The 7,731-nt window shown below is 37.1% G+C and overlaps 1 pseudogene across 1 annotated transcript; it reads right to left on the bottom strand.

Moving 5' to 3' along the window:
* Window positions 1–5,759: 5,759 nt before the first annotated feature.
* On the bottom strand, window positions 5,760–7,396 carry LOC309792632 (ATP-dependent RNA helicase DDX3X-like; annotated as a pseudogene). The gene has a single exon. The product of its transcript is annotated as an ATP-dependent RNA helicase DDX3X-like (transcript).
* Window positions 7,397–7,731: the final 335 nt, after the last annotated feature.

A 7,731-nucleotide genomic window follows, 5' to 3' on the forward strand; every position in this document is an offset into this window, starting at 1 on the left:
TCCTTTTCTTTTTTCTTTCTTTTTACTCTGGCACTGCTGTGAAACTTGTGGGTTCTTGGGTCTCCAGCCAGGGGTCAGGCCTGGGCCTCCAGGGTGGGAATATCGAGTCCAGGAAGCTGGATCGCCAGAGAGTTCCCAAGACAAGGAAATATTAATTAGCTTGCACTCTCCCAGAAGTATCTATCTTGACACCAAGATGCCGCTCCACCCAACTGGATGCAGAATCCAGAGCTGGACACCACACACCAAACAACCAGCAAGACAGGAGCACAGCCCCACCCATCTGCAAACAGGCTGCCTAAAGTTGTATGAAGCTCACAGACACCCCAAAACACACTGCATAATGTGGCTTTTCCCATCAGAGGGAAAAGACTCAGTTCCACCCACCAGAGCACAGACACCAGTCCCTCTCACTAAGAAGCCCACACAAACATTTGGACCATCCTCACACACCAGTGAGCATATAAAAGAAGCAAGAGGAACTATGACCCTGCAGCCTGCCAAAAGGAGAACATAAACAGAGTAAGTCAGACAAAATGAGATGACAAAGAAATATGTTGCAGACGAATGAGCAAGGTAAAAGCAAACACCAAATAAATGAAGAGGAAATAGGCAATCTACCTGAAAAATAATTCAGAGTAATTATAGTAAGGATCATCCAAGATCTTGTAAAGAGAATGGAAGCATGGATCAAGAAGATACAAGAAATATTTAATGAGTACCTAGAAGAACTAAAGAACAAACAACCAGTGATGACAACTCAGTAACTAAAATGAAAAATATATTAGAAGGACTCAATAGCAGAATAACTTAGGTAGAAGAACGGATAAGTGAGCTGGAACACAAAATGGTCGAAAACAATTCTGCAGTGCAGAATAAAGAAAAAAAGAATGAATTGAGTACAGTCTCAGAGACTTCTGGGAAAACATTAAATGCAACAACATTCAAATTGTAGGCTTGTGCAGCTGCATGGAGAGCTTTCCGAACCTCTTCCTTAGTTGTACCACCCCTGGTGCTCAGCTCTGCTTTTGGCCCCACTTCTGCATGTGTGCCACCTTCAGGCTTCTGTTGCCCACACAGGAGAGAGGAGTGAAACCAGTGACTGATCGGTGCACACTTACTCATTCAGGCCATGGAGGGGTATGGCAGCTACAACTGGGGTGTGCATGAAGTGTCTGCAACAGAAACTGGAAGGTAGTTGCAACAGACTCTGGTGAACTTTCTCTGGTGGGAGTCCCTCCCAGTGCCCATGGAGGCAAGGGCTGGTATGTGGGGGCAGTGACAGCCCCGCCCCTTGCCAACAATTCAGCAATGGCACCTCATTTCCTAGGCAGACCATACTTCTTTTATGGGTACTCCCAGCCACAGAGTTCCTCACTTCTGTCCCTTCTGTTATATCTGCACATCGAACAGTGCTCCTCTCCCCGATCTGCTCTCCTAATCCCATGCTTTATCACTCAGCCCCTGCCAGCAGTAGTGGATTCCCATCTCAGGCAGGGGTGCCCAGGGCTGATCCCTGACGAGGCTTTGTGATGAGTGGTGCTCAAGACCACAGAGCCTATGAGGGTGGAAGAGACATTGGCCTGAGAGAAGGGTGAGCTTGCTCAGATTGGTGCCCATGGAGGCTGAAGCCAACAGGTGGGGAAGGAGGTTACAGTGAGAGCCCCATCCTTTGCATGCTACTCAACAATGATGCCTTGCTTCTATGTTGTCCCAAGCTTTTTCCACAAACTTTCCTGGTTGTGGAGCTCCTTACTCCTGTCCCTTCAAGCTGTCTTTTCACAGACAACAGCTGTCCCCTCCCTGGGTCCAGGTTCCAAGCCTCACTTTCCAGCATCCAGCCCACCTCTGCAACAGGAGACACACAACTCAGGCTGCGGTGTGCAGGGTGGCAGTATAGACTAAGTGCACAGTTCTTACTTTGTCTTGACTTCCACAGACTGTGTGCTGCATTCTGCTTTGATCCCCTGAAAGTGCCTTTCTCTTCCAGCCAACTTGCCCACCATGAGGAGGTTTTTCTGACTGTGGAAACCTCTCCTCACCTTCAGCTTCCCACCAGGATTGCTGGTCCTTTTATTGATTCCTCTTTTCTTTTTTTCTTTCTTTCATCCTACCCAGCTGTGAAGGGATTTTTCTTGTCCTTGTAGGTGTCTGAAATTTTCCACTAATATTCAGCAAGTACTCTGCTAGAATTGTTCCATTTGTAGATGTATTCTTGATGTACTTGTAAGAGAGACAAATTCTGCATCCTCCTATTCTTCCATCTTAACTCTGCTCTCTATCTTTATGTTTAAAACTTATAGACAGAGGTTAGAGATATAAGACCACACTTTTCCTTTTTTTTTTTCCTTTTGGCTTAACAATCTTCAATACACTTCATCCATTCAGCTATTTTACATTGTAGAATAGTCACCTTTACTTGAGGACATTGTTTACTTTTATTTGAATACTCTTTGAAAAGAATGTCTTAATAATCACATTGAATTTTAGCATTTTCTATATATGATACACAAGTAATACTAAGTCTATAATTAAAAAAATAATTTCTCACCATAGAAAGGGAAACAAACTAAAATTATGATAAATAAGATAAAAACTAAAGTCAATAACTTAGAAACAAAGAATATAATCAACCAATTAGTGACCAGTACTTAGGGAAATATTATATTTATATTTGCTACCATAAAAGAAGTCTGTCATATCTCAGTTCCAAGCATTTGTAATATAGCTGGCTCTATTTTCAGCTCTTCATATGCATCAATTCATTTAACTTTCACAAAAACCTAGTGAAGTAGATATTACTATTTTCCTTTTATAAATGAGGAAACAAATATAAAATAATATGTACCTTGTCCAAGTTTGCATATAAGGAAAAAAGAGCTGAGATTCACACCCAGTTGTTCTGTATCCTGAACCATTGCTCTATACTGTTCTTTCATGAGGTGCCCAAGTACATTTTATTCTTTATGTGTACGTATTCATTTTTAAATTGTTTCTTGGTAAGTGAAAAATATGTTCTCAAGCTTGAAGTTATGTAATTAGTTCAGCCACAATTCAACAAGTCAAGTCTATTGATCTTTCAGACACATAGAAGAAGCTCATGATGTTGGCAGAATATCTATTAATATAAACACATGCAATTGGGAAAAATTATTTTCCTTTCTATTACTACTTTGGTGGGTTTACCTAACATTTCACTATAATTGTTAGGGAAACAGTTATGTCTCAATTTAATGTAAAAGAAGTTTACCAAACTGATGCTAAATACCAGTCAATTATTTAACTTTTTGTAATTCCATTTTCTTTTTCTTTTTTTTTTTTTTTTTTTGGCTATACAGCAGGTTTGTAATTCCTGCTGTAGGAATTGCAGGAGGGAGCTCATTGCAAAACTATACCTTTTTTATTATTTTATTTTAGTAAAAAATTCATTTTTCATTATAGTGAGATTAGAGGATCAAATGACAATGAAAACTTGACAAGAATAGTTTACAGCCTTTATTTGTTTACTTGTTTGTTTATTTAGTCTCTTGGAAAAAGAATGCTGAACTTACTAAAGTGTTTGTAACTTGTAATACACTGGGCCATTTTAGCTTGAACCTGTGAGAAATGCTGGTCCTGGATGGCCCTCTCCTCTCAATCAGGCAGTGGAATTGACTTACAACCTCCTGAGACCTTCAGAAATATCCCTTTTTCTTCCAGGACTCAAAATAAGCTAAGGCTCTTTAGACATATTTTATATTCTAACTAAAAAAGAAATGAGTATAAAAAGTTTTCAACTATAGATTTCTCAGTCCCCAGCTTTAATTAAAATGGAAATTATGTTTTGTTTTCTAATATGAACATAGAAAAGGACAAATTTCAACAGAAAAATGATGTGGTGTATATTTCAGATGTGTTAGACCAATAAATAAAAATAAAAGCTGAGTAAAAAATCACATTTCTAACCTGATTCATGATACAGAAGCAAGATAAACCAGTAAAACATATTAATCCCAGTGCATGAGGATTTCTTATTATTTTTCTCATCTTTCTGTTAAATTCTGCTTTGTAGAATATTTTCTTAAATACTTAAAATGAAAAATTAAAGCTGATATATTTTTGAAGTGTTATTTAGGAGAGAATGTTTTTAAATTAAAGCAACAGATATAAATGTGGTTAACAGGATATATGTGATCAGAATAAAGCCATTGGTGAACTTTTAGCTCATGATTAAGAGTTTTTAACTTCTGCCCTTAAGTCGCACAATAAATCTTATTTCTTTTCGTTCTTCCAGATTTTTTTCCTTGAACTCTTTTCTGTAAACACCAAACACTTGAAATTGAATATCCAGAAGATCAGCCCTTTCAAGTCATATGTCCTACCTTACTAAACTAGGCTAATATAGAAAATTCTAAGGGATGTCTTTTTTTATGTTCTTTTTTATTATTATTATCTGTTCTTTTCCATTCAAGGCAAATGTCACCACTAACTACTAAAGTATTATTGCAGGCATATTTTATTCATATAGTGAACATTAAAAACTGTGATTTAGTTGAATTTTTCTTAGACTCCAAAACTGCTTCTAAAAATCATATAATACTAACTCACATTCATGACAGGTTCATTAAGGACAAGTGATATATTAAATCCTTGGAAGTTATATTTTACATTAAAGGTAAATTAAAACCATAAATTAAATGTGTACACAGATGAGCCTAGTATTAGCAAACTGTAATCAGGTACTGTTTAATTTTCCTGTACTAGATACATTCATCAGGACCCACTAAGTCTCTCTGGTAATTTTCTGTATGCCCCATATGTGTGACATTTTCTTCATTAGAATCAGATCTCCTTACAATCATAAGGCAAAGCACATTTTTATATTAGGGAGAAAGGATGGCACTATTATCTCAATATTTTAATCTGGAAAACATATATCTGCTATTCTCTATAATGACATATTTTGGAAGTCAAATATCCTTAAAATAGACATTTGCTATAATAAAGTCAGTCTACTCTTTAAATACTTAAGTAATGAATAGAGTTTTGTGTGTAAATGTGTGCTTAAATATAAAATGTATAGATTTACAACAAAAAAATTTACCAAAGTTCAGTAAATTTATTTTGTCAAAACAATTGATATCTTGAGCATTACTGAGCCAATAGGACATCAAAATAAAAATTGTCTAAAGTTAAAAGCATATTACATTAACAAACAAATGTTTTGCAGTCACACAATTATAAATGCAGTTTGGGTTGGGGGCAGGTGGAGGGGAATTAATCCAAACTACAGCAATGGAAGTCTTCAAACTATCTTCTGAACAAGACCACTGATTTTTCCTTTCATCTCTTTTTGTGACATTGAGTTCCCTTTAAGAAAAAAAGAATCAATGGAGTATCACAGTTGGTAATTTACTACAAATTCTTGAGACTATACAAGGTATAATCTGGCTAAATTACATGTGGTTTCCATATTAGCTTATTTGGCAGGATGATCTACTACAAAGTAGGCTAGTTGCTCCATTAGTCAATCCCCCAGTAGTTAAAATGTCCTCTATATCCATCGCTGTTATAGAAGCTTCCATAGCCACATCCACCAAACTCTCTGCAGCTGCTACCATCACCTCTGCTGCTGCCAGTACAGCTGCTACTGAAGCTGGAATTGCTAAAAACACTACTATGTGGATAACGTCTGGCACAAATCTTCCACAGAATCTACTACTCTTAGAATGTCCATGACAGCTACCCTTGTAATGGTGTTGATATGTCTTATTTTCAAACTAAGATGGCACTTCTTATTTAGTTTCCACAAGAAAATCCAACAAAACCTTAGTCATATTTATGTTCCTCTTGTTAAAGAACAATGTGGCAAGGCCAAAGTTTCCTATACATCCTGTGCAGTCAAAGAAATGTACATTTTTTTCAATACCATTTGGCAAGTCAAAATTGACAACTTGTTTGCCATTTGAAATGTGAAGTCCTCTTGCTGCTCCTGCTCTAACCACTAGGATTGGGCTTTTTCTTGAGAGGAACTGGTGAAGACTTCTTCATCGTCTCTCCAAGATCATCCTCCATGGATACTGGTACAAGCATATCCTTCATGGTGTAAAATGTCCTCCAGACTATCCACACCTTTCTGGTCTCCACAAACACTAAGGTCAATGAATTATTTCCTGTTGCATTTAAAAGGTTAAGCAGAAATAACTGTTTGTCTTACTCTTTTGATGTGAGGTTCTCAGAGGTAGAGCCAATATTTCTGCAGCCAAAAAGATGTATTCATCCAAGAAATCATGAGCAAGTATCTGTATTTCCTTAGGGAAAGGAGCACTAAACATGTTATGATAAACTCTCTTTGGTGGCATAATATCTTGTTCAAGTATTCAATATATCTGAGGTTCAAATCCCATATCAATATAAGATCCACATTATCCAACACCAAGTATTTGTGGAACTCTAATATTTTCCCTTTCCATCATGTCTACCAGGCCTCCAGGAGGAGCAAGTAACATGTGCCATCCACATTCTAAGTATCGAATCTGCTAACCAATATCAGCATCATCATAAATGATGTAAGGACTTTCTCCAGGCCAGTATGAAAATTTTCTGGCTTCCTCACAGATTGGTACTGCCAAATCTCTCTTGTTGATGCTAATACCAAAGAAATTGGATATTGGATATTGCCTTTACCTTCTGTTTTCCTCCATGGCACTCAAAGTCTCTCCTTGACCATCTGAATAAATCTGACTCAAGATCGGCAAGAGAAATGCTGCAATTTTTACAGGTGCTGTTTGGGTACAAGACGTCAAGTGTCTTTTCTCTTTCATAAAAAGAATAGCACACGTTTGCAGTGGAGCCAAGTGAGTATAACAATTAAACTTGATGTTTCCCAGAATAGTTTCTCCCATCTTAACATCAATAAAACATTCAATGTGTGGGAGAGGGCTATTGCCTTTTTCCTCAATTGAAATGTCATATTTCTCAAAGTTAATCCCAGTGTTATCTTCAGAAGAAAGTTCCTGTTCCAAGCAGTCACTTGGAAATGGTTTTGACCAAACATCTTTATCTATTTGTCACACCAGTGACAGTTTCTACCATGTTCAAATTTTCCAAAGCCACATCTGTCACCACGGCAGCCAGTGTTGTTATAGTCACTCTCTTCATTATCATCAAACCTTCCCTTTAGTCACTTCCACCATCATTGAAGAAACTAGACTTTCCTCTTGAATCATTATGAGACTCAAAATACTACATGTATCCTTATCTTTACTAGAACTCCACCCTGAACTGTCTTTATCATAGACTTGTTTGGTAATTTCTTTGTTCCTTGAATGAAAAGAATATAGCACCCTTTGCCAGCTGTCCTTCCTTGACTCTGATTATCTGGAGAATTAATGTTGCTGGTCCAGCCCAAGGGCATTTGTTACTGACACAGGATCCATCCGTGAAGAATACAGAGAACTTGGAATCTCCCTCTGCTGCTGAGTGAGTATGTTTGATGAACAGTAAATGCCTCTCGTTGGAGAACTGTGGCTCTCTATCACGTATAGAAATTGTTTTCCCAAAACTGAGGTCTCTAGATATATAACCATGTTTGAAAGAAATATCTTTGAACAATTTACAATTCAAAAAAAAAAAAAGCTTTACAACATTATCACCCAATGATTACAAGTATGGCTAAGAAAAATATTTGATAAATGTGTATTTTAATGGTTTATATGTTTTCTAAATAAATTTTAAATTATTTAAAAACCA

The sequence above is a fragment of the Mesoplodon mirus genome (genome assembly GCF_964341445.2).
Source record: "Mesoplodon mirus genome assembly, chromosome: 17".
NCBI lineage: Eukaryota > Metazoa > Chordata > Mammalia > Artiodactyla > Ziphiidae > Mesoplodon > Mesoplodon mirus.